The 21,087-nt window shown below is 45.8% G+C and overlaps 1 protein-coding gene and 1 non-coding gene across 30 annotated transcripts in view; both read left to right on the plus strand.

Annotated features, from left to right (window-relative positions):
* Positions 1-33: 33 nt before the first annotated feature.
* RNF41 (ring finger protein 41) overlaps positions 34-21,087 on the plus strand; it is a 33,759-nt gene continuing 12,705 nt past the window's right edge. For 3 of the 29 annotated variants that reach the window (XM_078336401.1, XM_035256441.3, XM_035256437.3), the window contains exons 1-3: positions 34-209; positions 3,975-4,086; positions 4,657-4,840. The gene's annotated coding sequence lies outside the window, so the exon portion shown is untranslated. Of the gene's footprint in view, positions 378-3,971; positions 4,087-4,453; positions 4,509-4,656; positions 4,841-11,955; positions 12,011-21,087 lie in introns of all 29 variants that reach the window. The other 26 variants (XM_035256434.3, XM_035256435.3, XM_017976139.4 and 23 more) reach the window with 13 other exon arrangements.
* LOC118144606 (U6 spliceosomal RNA) lies at positions 13,414-13,517 on the plus strand. The gene has a single exon (XR_004729372.1). It is a non-coding gene; the product is annotated as a U6 spliceosomal RNA (small nuclear RNA).

A 21,087-nucleotide genomic window follows, 5' to 3' on the forward strand; every position in this document is an offset into this window, starting at 1 on the left:
GTTTGGTGACGAGCTTCCGCCGGGTTGCGTAGCAGCGGTGGGCGGGGCAAAGGATCCGCCAGAGACGGCGACGAGTGGTCGGAGACTTCTTTCCCCTCTTTCCCCTTTCCCTTCCCTTCCCGGGAAAGGCTGGGACCCGGCATCAGGGCAGACCTGTGGCCGCTGCGGCCTGAGCTCCAACTGGGCCAGGGTGCGGAGTGTCCAGGGCGGTGCGTACTGCGCCTGCGCGATCTTCCACCTAAAAGAGGGTGTGGGAGGGGAGGAGGTGATGTCCCAGGGGTATTGGGGCAGGGGGTTGAAATACTGGGGTTCAGGAGGAGGGATGTTGGTAAAGACGAAAATGGGGGAAGGAAGCAGCACTGGCGAGGAGTTGGGAGGTGAGAAAGGGGCTCTGGAGATTGGGTTGTTGGGGAAGGTCCATTGGAATAGGGGAGCTTTGAGAAGTGCGGGAGGGGGCCGGGGCTAGCTGGAGGACCGGCAGCTGCGGACCTAGAGGAACAACGTAGTGTTTAAATGGGCAATGATTGACGGACCAGAAGGGGAGGAAGGGAGCATTCCGGGGGCTAGCCTGGGCAGGGGCGGTGGAACCTAAACCCCCGCCCTCGAAGCGCCATAGCTTGGCTCCTCTCCCATGTCTTGTCTTTGGCAGCCTTGTCCTCTCATTCCTTCCCCGTTCCTCTCCCCCTCCTAGCCCTCCATGAAGAAATCTCACATTCTTCACATCCCTGCGCTTAGTTTGCAGCCTGGCCCTCTGATAGGCTTCACACACCACACACTGGAAGGCCTTCCCAAACCCAGGACTTTGGGAAATTGGGGAGTGGGAAGGAGGGGGCCAGAGGAAGAGCAGAAAGCTAAGAGGGTTAAGGGCGTTTTTCTTGAGGAATTGACAGACTCCCTCCCCATTCAGAAACTTCCTTTCACCTAATAACAAGTGGGGTTGTTAATGAGGCCACTGTTCTTGGGGACTGGCCCGTGATAGTGTTAGCCCTTTCTAAGAGTGGTTTTAGAGTCTGACAATAGGGCAAGAGGCTGAGAGTGTTGTTGGCTGATAGTTTTGCCCCAAATAAGAATGGGGTGGATTCGTGGTAGGGAATGTGAGTAATGCAATGTTACTACCTTGCATGTCCAGCCCACCTGTGGCTAGGCCTACCTTCTAGTAAAAAGAAGGAACAATCTTCTTTTAAGCATTTCCTCTCCGACTCTCAGTACTTTAAATTTATTTATTTTGCCTTTTTTTGTTTTTTGAGATTGAGTCTCACTCTTGCCCAGGCTGGAGTATAGTGGCACGATCTCAGCTCACTGCAACCTCCTTCTCCTGGGCTCAGGCGATTCTCCTGCCTCAGCCTCCCGAGTAGCTGGGATTACAGGCACCCGCCACCATGCCCAGCTAATTTTTTGTATTTTTAGTAGAGATGGGGTTTCACCATGTCGGCCAGGCTGATCTCAAACCCCTGACCTCGGCCAGGCGCAGTGGCTCATGCCTATAATACTAGCAATTTGGGAGGCCGAAGCGGGTGGGTTGTCTGAGCTCAGGAGTTTGAGACTAGCTGGGCAACACAGTGAAACCCCATCTCTACTAAAAATATGAAAAATTAGCCAGGTGTGGCTGTATGCACCTGTAGTCCCAGCTACTCAGGAGGCTGAGGCAGGAGAATTGCTTGAACCCAGGAGGCAGAGGTTGCCATGAGCCGAGATTGCGCCACTGCACTCCAGCCTGGGCGTCAGGGTGAGACTCCATCTCCAAAAAACAAAAACCATCACCTCAGGTGATCAACCCACCTTGGCCTCCCAAAGTGCGAGGATTTCAGGTGTGAGCCACTGCACCCGCCCTTATTTTGCATTCTGTTGTTACAAATAATATCTCACTTGAGGATGACAGTATTCAGTATCCTTTCATGTTTATGTATTTATTTATTTATTTTTGAGACGGGGTCTCACTCTGTCACCCAGGCTGGTGTGCAGTGGTGCAATCTCTGCTCACTGCAACCTCTGCCTCCTGGGCTCAGGTGATCTTACTGCTTCAGCCTCCTCAGTAGCTGGGACTACAAGCGCTTACGCCACCATGCCTGACTAATGTTTGTATTTTTTGTAGAGACAAGGTTTCACTATGTTGCCCAGGCTGGTCTCGAACTCCTGGACTCAAGTGATCCATCCACCTCAACCTCCCAAAGTATTGGGATTACAGGTGTGAGCCACTGTGTCCAGCCTCCTTCCATATTTATTATTTCACTTGATTTACAGGACAGTATGTATAAGGTGTGTGTGTGTGTGTGTGTATGTGTATGTGTATGTATGTGTATACACACATACACACCTTATATTAGGTGGGGCTCAGTGGCTCACACCTGTAATCCCAGGACTCTGGGAGGTCAAGGTGGGTGGATCACATAAGGCCAGGAATTTGAGACCAGCCCAGCCAACCTGTTGAAACTCTGTCTCTACTAAAAATATAAAAATTAGGTTAGGAGATTGAGACCATCCTAACAAGGTGAAACTCATCTCTACTAAAAATTCAAAAAATTAGCCGGGTGTGGTGGTGTGCACCTATAGTTCCAGCTACTTGGGAGACTGAGGCAGAAGAATCGCTTGAACCCAGGAAGTAAAGGTTGCAGTGAGCTGAGATCACGCCACTGCACTCTAGCCTGGGTGACAGAGTGAGACTCAGGCTCAAAAAAAAAAAAAAAAAAAAATTAGCTTGGCATGGTAACATGGGCCTGTGATTCCAGCTACTCAGGAGGCTGAGGCAGGAGAATAGCTTGAACCTGGGAGGTGGAGGTTGCAGTGAGCCGAGGAGATCACATCACTGCATTCCCTTCTGGGTGAAAGAGCAAGGCTCTATCTAAACACACACACACATACACACACACACATATATATATATGTAATGTCTTATATTAATATATAAGGCAGGTATCATTTTCCCTACTTGACAGTTGAAGAAACAAAACTACAGAAGGGTTACTTGACTTGTTTAAATTTGTACATTTGGGGGTGGGTGCAGTGGCTGGTGCCTGTAATCCAGGCAGTTTGGGAGGCTGAGGTGGGAAGATTGCTGGAACCTGCCCAGGAGTTCAAGACCAGCCTGGGCCACATGGCAAAACCCCATTTCTACCAAAAATACAAAAATTAGCCAGGCAGGGTGGCGTGCGCCTGTAGTCCCAGCTATTTGGGAGACTGAGGTGGGAGGATTCCTGGAGCCTGGGAAGGGAGGCTGCAGTGAGCTCTGATCATACCATTGTACTCCAGCCTGAGCAATACAGCAAGACCCTGTCTCGAAAAATAACAATAATTTATGTGGGCTGCAGTGGCTCACGCCTGTAAACCCAGAACTTTGGGAGGCTGAGGTGGGCAGATCACCTGAGGTCAAGAGTTTGAGACCAGCCTGGCCAACATGGTGAAACCCTGTCTCTACTAAAAATGCGAAAATTAGGCCAGATGCGGTGGCTTACTCCTGTAATTCCAGCACTTTGGGAGGCCGAAGTGGGCAGATCACCTGAGGTCGGGAGTTCGAAACCAGCCTGTCCAACATGGAGAAACCCCGTCTGTACTAAAAATACAAAATTAGCCTGGTGTGGTGGCGGGCGCCTGTAATCCCAGCTACTCAGGAGGCTGAGACAGGAGAATTGCTTGAATCTGGGAGGCGGAGGTTATGGTGAGCCAAGATTGTGCCACTGCACTCCAGCCTGGGCAACAAGAGTGAAACTCCATCTCAAAAAAAAAAAAAAAAATTAGCCGAGTATGGTGGCGGTTGCCTGTAATCTCAGCTACTCAGGAGGCTGAGGTAGGAGAGTCACTTGAACCCAGGAGGCACAGGCTGCAGTGAGCCAAGATCACGCCACTGCACTCCAGCCTAGGTGACAGAGCAAGACTCCGTCTCAAAAAAAGAAAAAAATAATAATTATGTGGAAGCACTTTGGAAACTAATTTTTTTTTCTTTTTCTTTTTCTTTTTTTTTAAAATTAATATTAAAGCAGCAATCCCCAACCTTTTTTGGAAGACAGTTTTTCCACAGATGGTGAGCGAGAGGATGGTTTCGGGATGAAACTGTTCCACCTCAGATCATCAGGCATCAGATTCTCATAGCGGGTATGCAACCTAGATCCCTTGCATGGGCAGTTCACAGTAAGGTTTGTGCTCCTATGAGAATCAAATGCCACTGCTGATAGGACAGGAGATAGAGCCTAGGCCTTAATGCTTGCTCGTTTCCTGCTTACCTCCTGCTGTGTGATCGGTTCCTAGCAGACCACAGTCTGGTACTAGTCCACCTGGGGGGTTGGGGACCCCTGCATTAAAGCATTGTACTGTACACATAAGGTATTATGGATTGATGCATTTTGTAGCCACAGATTTGGAATCATTATTACTTGTAGTTATGTGCACTGAATAAAAGAATCTTAAATCTCCAACAGTTCTTCTCCACTCTTCCTCTTGTCCTTTTCTTTCCCCCTCCCAGATCTACTGGACCCTATGTGTGCGCTTCTCTGGCCAGTGAGCTCCCTCCTTAGAAGGTAGTCTTGCCTAGCACTGAAAAACTGTAGTGCTTAATGGAATTATCTCATCCTCCCCAGCCAACTGCCAGATTTGTCTTTCCAGTCTCCCTGCCAAGTGGAGGTAGTTCTACTGACTCTTCTTTCTCTTCCTTGTTCCCATTACTAGAGTTCTCCTGATTGTGACATCACATTGATCCCCTGGGCGATGGAGCTTGTTACTGGGAAGGAAGACTCAGTTGGAGAATAGCCAACAAGATGGGTTACTGGGAGAATCTCTTCAGTGGCTCTGAGTGGAGGCATCAGGGGGTTGGAGCCTTGTGAACAGGGAACCTGCCCCCAGCGCTTGGAAGGTAAAGAGCTTTGCTTCAGAATCCTATTCCAGGCTTCACCCTCTTTGTCACTTGGGATTCCTTCTGGCCTTGAAAGCCCAGTTTTTAAAACTCCTTTTTGCAGAAAGCTTTCTGTAATTAGTCTATACCGTCTGTTCTTTTTGGCATATTTATGACTTACATTAATTATTAACTTGTTAATAATTTGCTTAATACATTTACCTCTTTTTATGTGTTTTTTATCCTATGTAGTGATTGGGTTCGACCCTACACCTTAGTTGGAGGACAAGGATTATGTGTGTGTTTCTTTTTTTTTTTTTGAAACAGTTTTGCTGTGGCGCCCAGGCTAGAGTGCAATGGCATGATCTTGGCTCACTGCAACCTCTGCCTCCTGGGTTCAGGTGATTCTCCTGTCTAAGCCTCCCAAGTAGCTGGGATTGCAGGCATGCACCACCACACCTGGCCAGTTTTTGTAGTTTTAATAGTGATGGGGTTTCTCCATGTTGGTCAGGTTGGTCTTGAACCCTCAACCTCAGGTGATCCACCTGCCTCAGCCTCCCAAAGTGCTGGGATTACAGGCGTGAGCCACCACGCCTGGCCCATGTGTTTTTTTCTTTATGTCTCTACTGACAAGGGGATTATGTATTTAAGATAATGAAGCTTGGGGTAACCACACAAATAGTGCTTGGAGCTGGTGACCAACTGGGAGGTCGTTGCTGGCCTTTGATGCCTGGCAGACCTCTTTTTAGACATTAGATGAACTCTTGAAGAATTATATGCCTTCTGGATTTTTTTGTAAATCAAATAAATTAAAACTAAAAGACCTAACTTTAAAATCCCCATATGTTTAATCCGGTATGAACCACAGCATTCTGGAATTAGAACTTTAGAACCTCTCATCTCACAAGTGAGGAAACTTGAGTCCTGAAGAGAGGAAGTGATTACAGTCTAAGAGTTGCATTGCTTAAGTAAAAATGATCACTCCCTTCACTTAAAAGTCAAGAGCTGGCCGGCGCGGTGGCTCACGCCTGTAATCTCAGCACTTTAGGAGGCTGAGGCGGGTGGATCACGAGGTCAGGAGATTGAGACCATCCTAGTCAACATGGTGAAACCCCGTCTCTACCAAAAATTCAAAAACTAGCTGGGCATGGTGGAGGGGGGGGCGCCCATAATCCCAGCTACTCGGGAGGCTGAGGCAGGAGAATCGCTTGAACTAGGCAGTTGGAGATTGCAGTATCGTGCCACTGCACTCCAGCCTGGAGACAGAGCAGGACTCCATCTCAAAAAAAAAAGTGAAGAGCTGCTTGAAGAAGCAAGGTCAGTAGTGTTACCGCCAGGACACCTTAGCCGGGTGCAGTGCCTCACGCCTGTAATCCCAGCACTTTGGGAGGCCAAGACGGGCACATCATGAGGTTAAGAGATTGAGAGCATCCTGGTCGACATGGTGAAACCCCGTCTCTACTAAAAAATACAAAAATTAGCCGGGTGTGGTGGCATACGCCTGATGTCCCAGCTACTCGGGAGGCTGAGGCAGGATAATTACTTGAACCTGTGAGGCAGAGATGGCAGTGAGCCAAGATCTCACCATCGTACTCCAGCCTGAGACAGAGCAAGACTCTGTCTCAAAAAAAAAAAAAAAAAAAAGAAGAAAAGAAAGCCCGGTCACCTTTTATAACATTATTACCCATTAATTTATCTAATTTATTTATTTATTTATTTATTTATTTATTTATTTATTTATCGAGATGGAGTCTCCCTCTGTCACTAGGCTGGAGTGCAGTGGCTCAATCTTGGCTCACTGCGGTTTCCATCTCCCAGGTTCAAGTGATTCTTCTGCCTCAGCCTCCCAAGTAGCTGAGACTACAGGCACGTGCCAACATGCCCAGCTAATATTTTGTATTTTAGTAGAGATGTGGGGTTTCACCATGTTGGCCAGGCTGGTCTTGATATCCTGACCTCATGATCCGCCTGCCTCAGGGTCCCAAAGTGCTAGGATTACAGGTATGAGCTGCCGCGCCTGGCTAGAGTAACTTCTGTAATGGTTCTCTAAACGTGTGCATGAATGAATGTGCATGGTTTCATCTATGCTTACGGGTTCAAGAAATCCTGAATAAGTGAGGATAAATGTCCTTTAGGAAAAATGTGAATTCCTAGCTTTCTCTGGTGGGAGACCAGAGAAAACAACCCCAACAGTAAGTTAAAGGGGCATAGAAAGGGGTCTGATAAGGCTCTTGTATTCCTTAATAAAAATTAAGTCAATTATAATGCTGACCGGAAAGAAAGAGAGATATCCCAGTGTGGCACAGATGAGGTAAAGCAATGTAGTTACCTGTTTTGGATCTGGACTATGGAAAAGGAGGCAGGGAATGCAGTTTTCCTTTTGGGTTTAGGATGGTCAGATAAGGGAGGTTGACAGAAGTCCTGTAAGGCCTCAAGGGACACTTCAGTGCTACTTCATTTCAGCTCCCCAGTTTGAGTAAAACCTTCCAAGGCCTTTTCCTGTCCATCCAAGGAGAATATCCAAGAAACTGCTTCCAGTGGCTGTGGTCACTGGCTATGACTCTTGAGGTCCCTGTGGTTTCAGTTTTACTAAGGGCTTTTGCCCCAGGGCAGTGAGCAGCTGAATTCTTGTGAGGTATCTCGGAATGATAACCTTTCCCTATGACAACCCACCACAATGTTAAGAGTCCCAGAGATTAGAAGGAATAGTCAAGTAAACCTAACCTGACAGATTTAGATTGTCTGCCTGGGGGCAGGGCAAGGCAGCCTAGTCTGTAGCTGACTTCCAAGGTTGCATATGACCATGTCAACATTTGCTTCCCATGGATGACAAATAGACAATACCTTAACCGGATTACAAATCTAAATGTTCCCTTAATTCTTTTCTTTCTTTCTTTAAATAAAAGGGTATGGGATGAGACCTGGCCCTGGTCACAGGTTCCCCAGACTAGGGGCTGCCTCCACACACTTATTTTCCCTTAATTCTTAAGTCCACATCCCTGTAAGGGTACAGTTATAGAAAGGTGGATAAAGCAGGAGAACCTCCAGGCAGATAAAGAGTGGTTTAGATTTAGGAATAACATTGCTTAGCGTCTCTGCAGTTTTGTGAACCATGACTTTATGGTGGGAACCTTACAGCTCCTAACTTGATGGGTTGATTCCTATACTCTGTGGCCATCTCTGCACCAACTCAGGCAAGTTCTTTGCTGTTTATTTTGGAGAACGTGGGATCTCCTGAAATCCCATTAAGAAAAATTTTCAGAATTTGTGTTTCTCCTGAAGACAATATTATTAGCATTGCTTTAAAATGAAAAGACGACTGGGCACGGTAGCTCATGCCTATATCCCAGTACTTTTGGGAGGCTGAGGTGGGAGGATCACTTGACCCCAGTAGCTCAAAACCAGCCTGGAAACATGGCAAGACCGCATCTCTTGGGCCGGGCGCGGTGGCTCAAGCCTGTAATCCCAGCACTTTGGGAGGCCGAGGCGGGTGGATCACGAGGTCAAGAGATCGAGCCCATACTGGTCAACATGGTGAAACCCCGTCTCTACTAAATGTACAAAAAATTAGCTGGGCATGGTGGTGCGTGCCTGTAATCCCAGCTACTCAGCAGGCTGAGGCAGGAGAACTGCCTGAACCCAGGAGGCAGAGGTTGCGGTGAGCCGAGATTGCGCCATAGCACTCCAGCCTGGGTAACAATAGCGAAACTCTGTCTCAAAAAAAAAGAGGGCCAGGCGTGGTGGCTAACGCCTATAATCCCAGCACTTTGGGAGGCCGAGGCGGGTGGATCATGAGGTTAAGAGATCGAGACCATCCTGGTCAAAAAGGTGAAACCCCGTCTCTACTAAAAATACAAGAATTAGCTGGGCATGGTGGCGCGTGCCTGTAGTCCCAGCTACTCGGGAGGCTGAGGCAGGAGAATCGCTTGAACCCAGAAGGCGGAGGTTGCAGTGAGCCGAGATCGCACCATTGCACTCCAGCCTGGGCAACAGAGCAAGACTCCTTCTCAAAAATATATATATACAAAAAATAGCTGGGCACAGTGGTAGGCAACTGTAATCCCAGCTACTTGGGAGGCTAAGGCAGGAGAACAGCTTTAATCCAGGAGGTGAAGGCTGCAATGAGCCATGATCGTGCATTTATACTCCAGCCTGGATGACAGAGTGAGACTGTCTCAAAAATAAAAAACAAACCATTGATCTCTTCTCCTTGTTGCTATGAGGTAATGTAGACAATAGGCCGGGTGCGGTGGCTCACGCCTATAATCCCAGCACTTTGGGAGGCTGAGGAAAGAAAAATAGACCTAGTGCTTGTACTGTGCTTCATTGTATATATATATTTTTTTCTTTTTTTCTTTTTTTTTTTTTTTTTTTTTGAGACGGAATTTCGCTCTTGTTACCCAGACTGGAGTGCAATGGCGCGATCTCGGCTCACCGCAACCTCCGCCTCCTGGGTTCAAGCAATTCTCCTGCCTCAGCCTCCCGAGTAGCTGGGACTACAGGCGCGTGCCACCATGCCCAGCTAATTTTTGTTATTTTTAGTAGAGACGGTGTTTCACTTTGTTGACCAGAATGGTCTTGATCTCTTGACCTCGTGATCCACCCGCCTCAGCCTCCCAAAGTGCTGGGATTATAGGCGTGAGCCACCACGTCTGGCTAATTTTGTATTTTTTTTCAGTAGATATGGGGTTTCTCCATGTTGGTCAGGCTGGTCTTGAACTCTCAACCTTGGTGATCTGCCCGTATTAGCCTCCCAAAGTGCTGGGATTACAGGTGTGAGCCACCGTGCCTGGCCTTAGTTTTTTGTTTTGTTTTTTTTCTGAGATGGAGTTTTGCTCTGTTACCCAGGCTGGAGTATAATGGTGTGATATCAGCTCACTGCAACCTCTGCCTCCCAGGTTCAAGCGATTCTTCTGCCTCAGCCTCCCAAGTAGCTGAGATTACAGGTGCCTGCCACCGCGCCCAGCTAATTTTTTGTATTTTTAGTAGAGACGGGGTTTCACCATGTTGGCCAGGCTGGTCTTGATCTCCTGACATCAGGTGATCTCCTCGCCTTGTGCTCCCAAAGTGCTGGGATTACAGGCATGAGTCACTGCACCCAGCCCCGGCCCTAGATTTTTAAAATGTATACGCTACGTTTATTTTTCTTTGTTAAGTTATTTATAATTATTATTATTATTGTTGAGATGGAGTCTCAGTCTGTCACCCAGGCTGGAATGCAGTGGAGCCATCTCAGCTCACTGCAACCTCTGCCTCCTGGGTTCAAGCGATTTTCCTGCCTCAGCCTCCCGAGTAGATGGTACTTACAGGTGCATGCCATCACACCCAGCTTATTTTTGTATTTTTAGTAGAGATTGGGTTTCACCATGTTGGGCAGGCTGGTCTCGATCTCTTGACCTTGTGATCCTCCCACTTTGGTCTCCCAAAGTGTTTTACAGGCATGAGCCACAGTGCCTGGCCCAAGTTATTTTGATAAAAATGGATGCATACTATACATACTGTAATTGCAACTTGTTTATTTCAGTTTGAAAAGCAATTTAGCCAAGCAGTTAAAAGCTTGGGCTTAGCAGCCAGTCTGTCTGGGTTTGAATCTGGCTCTACCACTTGTTAGCTATATGATTCTGGAAAAGCTTTTTAACCTTTGTACCTCTGTTACTCATCTGTAAAATGTGAATAATTATAGTCCCAACCTTGGAGCTGTTGTAAGGATTAGATGAATTAATAGGCAAAAAATGCTTAAAATACTGCCTGCCATATAGTAAGGCTCAATAAATGCTCGCTTCATTATTATTTAATTATATATGTAGAATCAAGGCTGCAGTAAGCTGTGATTGTACCACTGTACTCCAGCCTGGGCAACAGAGTGAGACCCTGTCTCTTAAAAAAAAAATAGCACAATAGCATCTGTAAGTATAAATAATTTTTATTTCTATATAACAAATATATTAAAACAGTTTATTTAGAGACAGGATCTCAGTCTGTCACCCAGGCTGGAGTGTAGTAGTGCAGTCATAGCTCACTGTACCCTTGAACTCCTGGCCTCAAGTGATCTTCCTGCCTTGGCCCCACAAAGTGCTGAGATTATAGGTGTGAGCCAATGTACCCAGCACAAATAATTTAAATACATAATCAATAAATAAATATATCTAGGTCATATTGGTGTGACATGATGTTGCATTTTATGGATGTAAGGAATTCTACTGGATAGATTTTTTTTGCTATGACAAACAGTGCTTAAACAGTTTAGTACAATTCTTTTTGCATCCTTGTTTATTTCCTTAACATAAGTTCCTGGAAGTAAAATTGCTAGGTAGAAGGGTATATATATATATATATATTTTAGGACAGTTTGTGGTTTTTGTTATGATTTAATTTGATCAACTTTTTCTGACAAGAGTACATATTTTTCCCAGACATTGCCACAGTACATGTTACATGTGTATGTGTTGTGTGACATATATGACTGTATAGTGTATGAAACAGTTAGTGAATATTCTTTTTTTTTTTGAGACAAAGTCTTGCTCTGTTGCCTAGGCTGGAGTGTAATGGTGTGATCTCAGCTCACTGCAACCTCTGCCTCCTGGGTTCAAGCAATTATCCTGCCTCAGCCTCCCGAGTATCTGGGATTACAGGTGTCTGCCACCATGCACAGCTAATTTTTTTTTTTACATGGAGTCTTGCTCTGTCACCCAGGCTGGAATACAATGGCATGATCTCCGCTCACTGCAACCTCTGCCCTCCCAGGTTCAAGCGATTCTCCTGCCTCAGCCTCTTGAGTAGCTGGTACTATAGGCACATGCTACCACGCCCATCTAGTTTTTGTATTTTTAGTAGAGAAGAGGTTTCACCATGTTAGCCAGGATGGTCTTGAACCCCTGACCTTGTGATTCGCCCACCTCAGCCTCCCAAAGTGTTGGGATTACAGGCATGAGCCACCACTCCCAGCCTAAGTGAATATTCTTATTTTCTGTTTTAATCTTAAATCATTCTGTCACAGTCTAGTATAATTATAGATTTGTTTACTTACTTGAATAGTGAATACACACACACAGAAAACCTTTTTCAAAGGTACAGAGGGTTAATTAGAGAAATTAAAAATTCACACCTATCCTTGTTTCTTTGTACCTCCTCCTTAGCAGCAAACACTGTTGGCAGTTTTCTATTTATCCTTCTGGAGAGTTCCATGCATATGTAAGTATACACTCATACATACTGTTTTTCATAGTCTTGGTAGTGACCTTTTGTACTTTACATATACTAGTCTATATCTTAGTTTTTTTCTTTTCCTTTCTTTCTTTCTTTCTCCCTCTCCCTCTCCCTCTCTCCCTCCCTCCCCCTCCCCCTCCCCCTCCCCCTCCCTCCCCCTCTCCCTCTTTCTCTCTCTTTCTTTCTGACAGAGTCTTGCTTTATTGCCCAGGCTGGAGTATAGTGGCACGATCTTGGCTTACTGCAACCTACTCCTCCCAGATTCAGGTGATCCTCCTGCCTCAGCCCCCCAGTAGCTGGGAATACAAGCACATGCCACCATGCCTGGCTTCTTTTTTTTTTTTTTTTTTGAGATGGAGTGTCGCTCTGTCTCCTAGGCTCGAGTACAGTGGCATGATCTTAGCTCATTGCAACCTCTGCCTCCCGGGTTCAAGCGATTCTCCTGCCTCAGCCTCCTGAGTAGCTGGGATTAAAGGTGCACATCACCATGCTGGCTATGTTTTATTGTTGTTGTTGTTTTTGTTTTGTTTTGTTTTGTTTTTAGTAGAGAAGGGGTTTTGCCATGTTGGCCAGGCTGGACTTGAACTCCAGACCTCAGTGATCCACCTGCCTTGGGCTCCCAAAGTGCTGGGATTACAGGCATGAGTTACCATGCCCAGCCTATCTTAGCTTTTTTCTCTTAATAGTATAAATATCTTGGAATTTTTCCATACCTGGTGTATTTTAAGGACAGCAAGGTTTTTTATTTTTTTGTTTTTTTTTTTTGGAGACAGAGTCCTAGTCTGTTGCCCAGGCTGGAGTGCAATGGCGCAATCTCGGCTCACTGCAGCCTCCACCACCCAGGTTTAAGTGATTGTCCTGCCTCAGCCTCCTGAGTAGCTGGGATTTCAGGTGCATGCTACCACTTCTGGCTAATTTTTGTAATTTTAGTAGAGATGAGGTTTCATGATGTTGGCCAGGCTGGTCTCGAACTCCTGACCTCAGGTGATCTGCCTGCCTCAGCCTCCCAAAGTGCTGGGATTATAGGCATCAGCCACCACACCCAGCCTGATTTTTACAAGTTTATTGGTATGATTTTTTGAAAACCTGTCTCTGGACCTCTGACCTCTGTTGATCTCTGACCTCTTGTTTACCATTTTCCCTTCCTTCCTGCTTTAGAATTGTCTTGTTTTTGTTTAAGATAATTCCAGATCTCCCTACTGCTACCACAGTGACCAGATTCTCTCCTGTCTTTATCTTTCCCTCTTCCCCCATGCTTTCCTCTCAGTACATAAAGACACTTAAGCCTTTCTCATCGTAAGGAAAGACACCCCCACACAACCCACTTCCTCAGCTTCCTTTCCCCACTAGCTAGTTCTGTTTCGCTTCCTTTGAAATTAGGCTTTTGAGTGCTGGCTTCAGAGTCACATATATTAAAATTGGAATGATAAAGAGACTAGTAGGGCCCCTGTGCAAGGATGATATGAAAATTTGTGAAGTGTTCCATATTTTTCCTGCAGCCCCACAAGGTCCTGGCATCTCTAGCAGAAGCCAACACTTCACCACCACGCGGCCCAACACCTTCTTCTAGGTGCAGGACCCTTACCCTGAGTCTGGCCAAATAAACTCCTCGAGAGTGCTCCCCCACCAAAACATCAGGTTTTTGACAGAGTTGAGTCCTTGGTCCCTGTCTCTCCATCCTACCTCCTGTTCACTTTGTGCCACTGAAGTCAAGCTTCACTTTCAGTGCTTCACAAAAACTGCCCTCCATGGAACTGCTTTACTGTGGTGTCCACCGTCCCACATCCCAGCAATTATTTCTTTTCTTTATCTGATATGTCTGTTTGTAGCTTTTGGCGGTTATCTTCCTTCCTGTAAGTTCTCCACTCCTTGACATTTTATTTTTCTGAGATGGAGTCTCGCACTGTCGCCTGGGCTGGTGTGCAGTGGCACAATCTCGACTCGCTGCAACCTCCACCTCCCGGTTTCAATCGATTCTCCTGCCTCAGCCTCCCAAGTAGCTAGGATTACAGGCGCCTGCCTCTACACCTGTCTAATTTTTTTGTATTTTTAGTAGAGACAGGGTTTCACTATGTTGGCCAGGCTGGTCTTGAACTCTGACCTCATGATCCGCCTCCAAAAGTGCTGGGATTACAGGTGTGAGCCACTGCACCTGGCCCCTTGACAATTTTTTTGTTGTTGTAAAAATAAAAATAAAAATGTACCATCTTAACCATTTTTAAGGGTACAGTTTGGTAGTGTTAAGTATATTAATACTGTTTTAAAACAGATCTCTGGAACTTTTTCCTCTTGCAAAACCAAAATAAAAACTCCTCCTTTCCCTCCCGCTAGCTAAGACTCCCTTGACTTTTTGTGAGCCTCTTCTCTCCAGGATTTTTTTCTATCTCTGGCCTGGCCAATCATTTTCAGTCTTTTTTTTTTTTTTTTTGCAGGCTCCTTTTCTTTTAATGTCGTTGTTAAAGAATTCTCGGCTGAGCGCGGTGGCTCAAGCCTGTAATCCCAGCACTTTGGGAGGCCAAGGCAGGTGGATCACGAGGTCAAGAGATTGAGACCATCCTGGTCAACATGGTGAAACCCCGTCTCTACTAAAAATACAAAAAATTAGCAGGGCATGGTGGCGCATGCCTGTAATCCCAGCTACTCAGGAGGCTGAGGCAGGAGAATTGCCTGAACCCAGGAGGCGGAGGTTGCGTTGAGCCGAGATCGCGTCATTGCACTCCAGCCTGGGTAACAAGAGTGAAACTCCGTCTCAAAAAAAAAAAAAAAAAAAAAAAGAATTCTCACATACTGCTGGTGGTAGTGTAATGCCTTTCCAGAGGGCACTATGACAGTATCTAGGAAAACAAATAATAGACATACCATTCAGTCCAACAACTCCACTTCTAGGTATCTGTTCTAGGAGAGAGATTTGTTCCCTGCTCAAAAAGAGCATGCTACAAGGGTGCTAAATGCAGCACAATTTGTTTCAGGGGGAAAATATCCAGTCATGAGGGAAATGGTAAAATGCATTATAATCAGGGTTTAGATTGGTGGGTTGAAAGTTTTTACCACTAGAATGTAAACTGTGTGAGTCCAGGGGCCCTGTCTATCTCACGCATACATGAGTCAATGAATAGCAGAGAAGGGCAACTGAAAGCATTAATACAAACCAAGCAACTGATAGGAAGAGGAGTGTGAGAAGAGAGGCTCATAGTTATGTTGTTTCAGTCTTTTAAAATGAGAATATATTCATATATCACTTATGAAAAATGATAAAAAAAATAAAGCGAAGACTAGTCAGGCACAGTGGCTCATGCTTATAATCCCAGCACTTTGGGAGACCAAGGCAGATGGATCACAAGGTCAGGAGTTCGAGACTAGCCTGTCCAATATGGTGAAACCCCATTTCTACTAAAAAATGCAAAAATTAGCCGGGTGTGGTGGCATGTGCCTATAATCCCAGCTACTTGGGAAGCTGAGGCAGGAGGATCACTTGAACCTGTGAGGCAGAGGTTGCAGTGGGCCGAGATCGTGCCATTGCACTCCTGACACAGACTCTGTCTCAAAAAAAAAAAAAAGCTGAGCATGTTGGCCAGGCACGGTGGCTCAAGTCTGTGATCCCAGCACTTTGGGAGGCCGAGATGGGTGAATCACTTGAGGTCAGGAGTTTGAGACCAGCCTGGCCAACATAGTGAAACCCCATCTCTACTAAAAATATAAAAATTAGCTGGGCATGGTGGCATGCATGTGCTGTAATCCCAGCTACTTGGGAGACTGAGGTGGGAGAATCATTGAGTCCAGGACGTTGAGGCTGCAGTGAGCTGAGATCATGCCACTGCACTCCAGCCTGGGTTACAGATTGAGACTGCTGTCTCAAAAACAAACAGAAAAACCCCAAACATGTCAATTTCTTGCTTAAACTTCTTCAGGTGTGCCTACACTCAAAGTATATCCACAGGTCTTAGTCTATTTAGTGTTACTGTAAAGGAATACCTAAGACTGGGTAATTTATAAAGAAAAGAGGTTTATTTAGTTCATGGTTCTACAGGCTGTGCAAGAAGCATGGTGCTAGCGTCTGCTTCTGATAAAGGCCTTGGGCTGCTTCCACTTATAGCGGAAAGCAAAGGGGAGCAGAGATCACATGGCAAAAGGGAAAAGAGAGAGGGGGAGGTACCAGGTTCTCTTTAACAACCTGCTCTTGTGGGAACTTACAGAGCTTGAGAACTCAACTATTTCCCAACTCCTCAGGAAGTGCATTAATCTGTTCATGAGCGATTTGCACACATGACTCAAATACCTCCCATTAGGCCTCACCTCCAAAGTTGGGGATCAAGTTTCAACACAAGGTATGGAAGGGATAAACATCCAAACTAAGGCCGGGCGCGGTGGCTCACACCTGTAATCCCAGCACTTTGGGAGGCTGAAGCAGGTGGATCACGAGGTCAAGAGATCGAGACCATCCTGGTCAACGTGGTGAAACCCCGTCTCTATTAAAAATACAAAAAATTAGCTGGGCATGGTGGTGTGTGCCTGTAATCCCAGCTACTCAGGAGGCTGAGGCAGGACAATTGCCTGAACCCAGGAGGCGGAGGTTGCAGTGAGCCGAGATCGTGCCATTGCACTCCAGCCTGGGTAACAAGAGTGAAACTCCGTCTCAAAAAAAAAAAAATCCAAACTATAGCACCCCATAAGAGTCTTATTAATTACAAAAAGGAAAAAACAGTAACCCTGCAGTAGACAAATGTGGTAAATAGCACTTAACCAAAAGATCAAAGTTAGTATCACTACAAGTCAACATCATGTGCTACTGATCTCTGTTGCCCAGGCTGGAGTGCAGTGGCTTGACATCCCAGGCTTAGGTGATCCTTCTGCCTCAGCCTCTTAAGTAGCTGGGATTACAGGTGTGCACCACCACGCCTGGCTAATTTCTTGGGCTCAAGTGATCTTCCTGCCTTGGCCTCCCAAAGTGCTAGAATTACAGGCATGAGCCACCACATCTGTCTGGCCTAGATGTTCTTTTGCTAAAGGAGATTATTGGGCCCACTGGCAAAATTGGAATAAGGTTTATAGATAACAGTGTCAATTTCCTGATTTCGGTAAGTTTACTGTGATGTAAGAGAATATTCTTTAGGAAATACACAGAAAGCTATTATGAGATAAAAGCATCAAGTCTACACTCCCCCAGGCTAGAGTGCAGTGGGGTGATCTCGGCTCACTGCGACCTCTGCCTCCTGGGTTCAGGCAATTCTCCTTGCCTCAACCTCCTGAGTAGCTGGGATTACAGGCACCTGCTACCACGCCCAGCTAATTTTTGTATTTTTAATAGAGAGGGGGTTTTGCCATGTTAGCCAGGCTCATCTTGAACTCCTGACCTCAGGTGATCTGCCTGCCTTGGCCTCTCAAAGTGCTGGGATTACAGGTGTGAGCCACCACCCCTGGCCAATTCCCAGATATTTTTTTCAGAAAATTTAAAAAAATTTATTCATCTATGTGTATATATAGAGATAATTATTAAAATGGTAAAAAGTTAACATTTGGGAAACTGGAATGAAGTACATATGGAAATTTGTATTATTTTTACAACTTTTTGAGTCCGAAATTGTCAAAATAAAAGGTTAAAACATTGAAATTCATGTTAACAAAGGAAATCCCTCTGGTGCTCCCTACAGATTTTTTTTTTCAGACAGACTCACTCTGTCACCCAAGCTGCTGGAGTTCAGCGGTGCAATCTTGGCGCAATCTCCACGGCCTAGTTCAAGCGATTCTCCTGCCTTAGCTTCCTGAGTAGCTGGGACTACAGGTGTGCACCACCACACCTGGCTAATTTTTTATATTTTAGTAGAGATGGGGTTTCACCATGTTGGCCAGGATGGTCTCAATCTCCTGACCTTGTTATCCGCCCACCTCTGCTTCTAAAGTGTTGGGGATTATAGGTGTGAGCCACCGCGCACAACCATGTTTTATATTTTTAGTAGTGATGGGGCTTCACCGTGTTGGTCAGACTTGAGGCTGGTCTTGAACTCCCGACCTCAGGTGCTCTGCCTGCCTCGGCCTCCCAAAGTGCTGGGATTACAGGCATCAACCATCACACCCAGCCTCCTACAGCTTTTTCAGGTTAATTCTAACTATAGCTAGTGGCCTTTCATGCTTGGTTCCTGCCCTTCTTTCTGTCCTCATCTTCCAGCACAACTCTATACAAAACCCTTCAATTTCTTTTTTTTTTGAGACAAGTTCTCTGTTACCTTGGCTGGAATGCAGTGGCACAATCATGACTCACTGCAGCCTCGACCTCCTAGACTCAAATGATCCTCCCACTTCAACATCCCGAGTAGCTGGGACTACAGGTGCGTGCCACCATGCCCAGCTAATTTCTAGCTAAAAACTTTCTGGCTTATTTTTCAATTTTTTGTTTAGAGATGGGGGTCTCGCTATTTTGCCCAGAGTTGATTTGCTACTTTGATTTTTGCTTTTTTATGCTCCAGAAGGCCTGTGCTCTGTTCCAGGACACTAACTCTCCTATTTCTAGATCACTGATTCTCAACCGGAGCAATTTTAATCTTCTAGATATTTGCCATTTGTCTGTAGACATGTTTGGTGTTCACAATGGGGGAAACCTATTGATATCTAGTGGGTAGAGGCCAGAGATGCTGCCAAACATTCTACAGTGCACAAGATAGCCTCCCATGACAAAGAATTTTCTAGCTCATTATGCATATAGTGATGACGTTGAGGAACTTTGTTATAAACGTATCTCAATAATCAGTTCTGGCGGTCTTTCGTGGTGGCTCACTCCTATAATCCTAGCATTTTGGAAAGCCAAGGTGGGCGTATCACCTGAGGTCAGGAGTTGGGAGATTAGCCCGGCCAACATGGTGAAATCCTGTCTCTAATAAAAATATAAAAGCCAAATGTGATGGTGTTTGTCCGTAATCCCAGCTACTTAGGAGGCTGAGGCAGGAGAATCGCTTGAACCTGGGAGGCAGAGGTTGCAGTAAGCCGACATCATACCACTGAATTCCAGCAGCCTGGGTGACAGAGCCAGACTGTCTCAAAAAAAAAAAATCCAATTCTGGGAAGGCTTTCTAATCCCAGTCTGATACAGAACCCACTGTCTGGTGGAGGGTGCCGTGGTTCACGCTTATAATCCCAGTGCTTTAGAAGGCCAAGGCAGGAGGATCACTTGAAACCGGGAGTTCAAGACCAGCCTGGCCAACATGGTAAGATCCTGTCTCTACCAAAAAGAACTCTTTCTTCTGTGTTTCTCATACTTATGTTTACCTCCCCCATCACTTATCTTATAGGAACTAGGATTTATTAGGCTTCTTGATGGACAGATGGTACTCATTAAATGTTTATATATTACTATATATAGATTTATTTATTTATTTTGAGACGGAATATTGTTCTGTCACCCAGGCTGGAGTGCAGTGGGGAAATCTTGGCTCACTGCAACCTCCGCCTTCCAGGTCCAAGCAATTCTTCTGCCTCAGCCTCCCAAGTAGCTGGGATTACAGGCACCTACCACCATCCCTGGCTAAGTTTTGTATTTTCAGCAGAGATGGGGTTTCACCGTGTTGGCCACGCTGGTCTCGAACTCCTGATCTCAGATGATCCGCCCACCTCAGCCTCCCAAAGTGCTGGGATTACAGGTGTGAGCCCCTGCACCCAACCTTATTTATTTTTGAGACAAGGTCTCACTTTGTTGCCCAGGTTGGAGAGCAGTGGCACAGTCATGGCTCACTCCCTCAACCTCCTGGGCTCAAGCAAACCTCCCACTTAAGCCTTTCCAGTAACTGGCACTACAGGCACATGCAACTACACCAGCTAATTTTTCCCCCTGCAGCTAATTAAATTTTTTCTGTGGACACAGGATCTTGCTATGTTGCCCAGGCAGGTCTTGAACTCCTGGACTCAAGCAATCCTCCCGCCTCTGCCACCCAAAATGCGGGATTACAGGAGTGAGTCATTGTACCTGGCCTTTTAAAGAATTTTAAATATAAAAAAATAAATAAATAAATACAGAGTTTCACCATGTTGCCCAGGCTAGTCTTGAACTCCTGGCCTCCAGTGATCCTCCCACTTCAGCCTCCAAAAGTGCTGGGATTACAGGCTTAGAAACATCATTTTGTTTGTTTGTTTGAGAAAGGGTTTCACTCTGTCACCAGGCTGGAGTGCAGTGGTGCATTCTTAGATCACTGCAACCTCAGCCTCCTAAGTAGCTAGGATTACAGGCATGCGCCACCATGCCCAGCTAATTTTTGTATTTTTAGTAGAGATGGGGTTTTGCCATGATTGGCCAAGCTGGTCCCAAACTCTTTACCTCAAGTAATCTGCCTGCCTTGGCCTCCCAAAGTGCTGCGATTACAGGTGTGAACTACCGTGCCCAGCCAAAACATTGTTCTTCACTTCATCCTTCCCTGCCAGAATTCTCAAGTGATGTTAGAATGTTATGTCATTGCTTTTGTATGAGCCAGGACTCTTTTGGTTGTAAGGTACAGAAACCCAACTCAAAGTGGCCAAAAGAGGCTATTGTATTGTCTCACAGAACCCAAAGACAGGCAGGCAGCTCAGTTTTGGGAATAAACTAGGACCTCTAACACTACAAGACACTTTCCAGCTCTCATTTGTGTCTTTCTCACTGTGACTTTCAGTCTTTTATTTCCATCTTTAGACCTGATTTCTGAGTTCATGGCAGCCAAAGAAAGATGAACTCAACTTTCTTGGTATCAAGCTCACATTTGCAAGGATAGGATTCATTAGTCCCACTTGGTTCACATGTGCACCCTTGGCTCAGTCAGCTGTAGCTTAGGGTAAGGTCTCATAATACTAGTGAGCCAACTCCTGCCAGAGTCAAGTGGATAGAGAAGGAAAGGGAGTGTAATTCTTAGAATGTGGTTGCTAGTGAACAGTACCAGGAATATCTACTGCAGCTCTTAACATCTGGGTACTTAGAATAACAAAGACACTATGGGCTGCTCTTGTTCTCTTACCACTATTCTCCCTTTTCAGTTCAGTAAATTTCAACAATAATCACAAAGGGCCAGGTGCAGTGGCTCATACTTCTAATCCTAGCACTTTAGGAT

Source organism: Callithrix jacchus, chromosome 9 (assembly GCF_049354715.1).
Source record: "Callithrix jacchus isolate 240 chromosome 9, calJac240_pri, whole genome shotgun sequence".
Taxonomy (NCBI): Eukaryota; Metazoa; Chordata; class Mammalia; order Primates; family Cebidae; genus Callithrix; species Callithrix jacchus.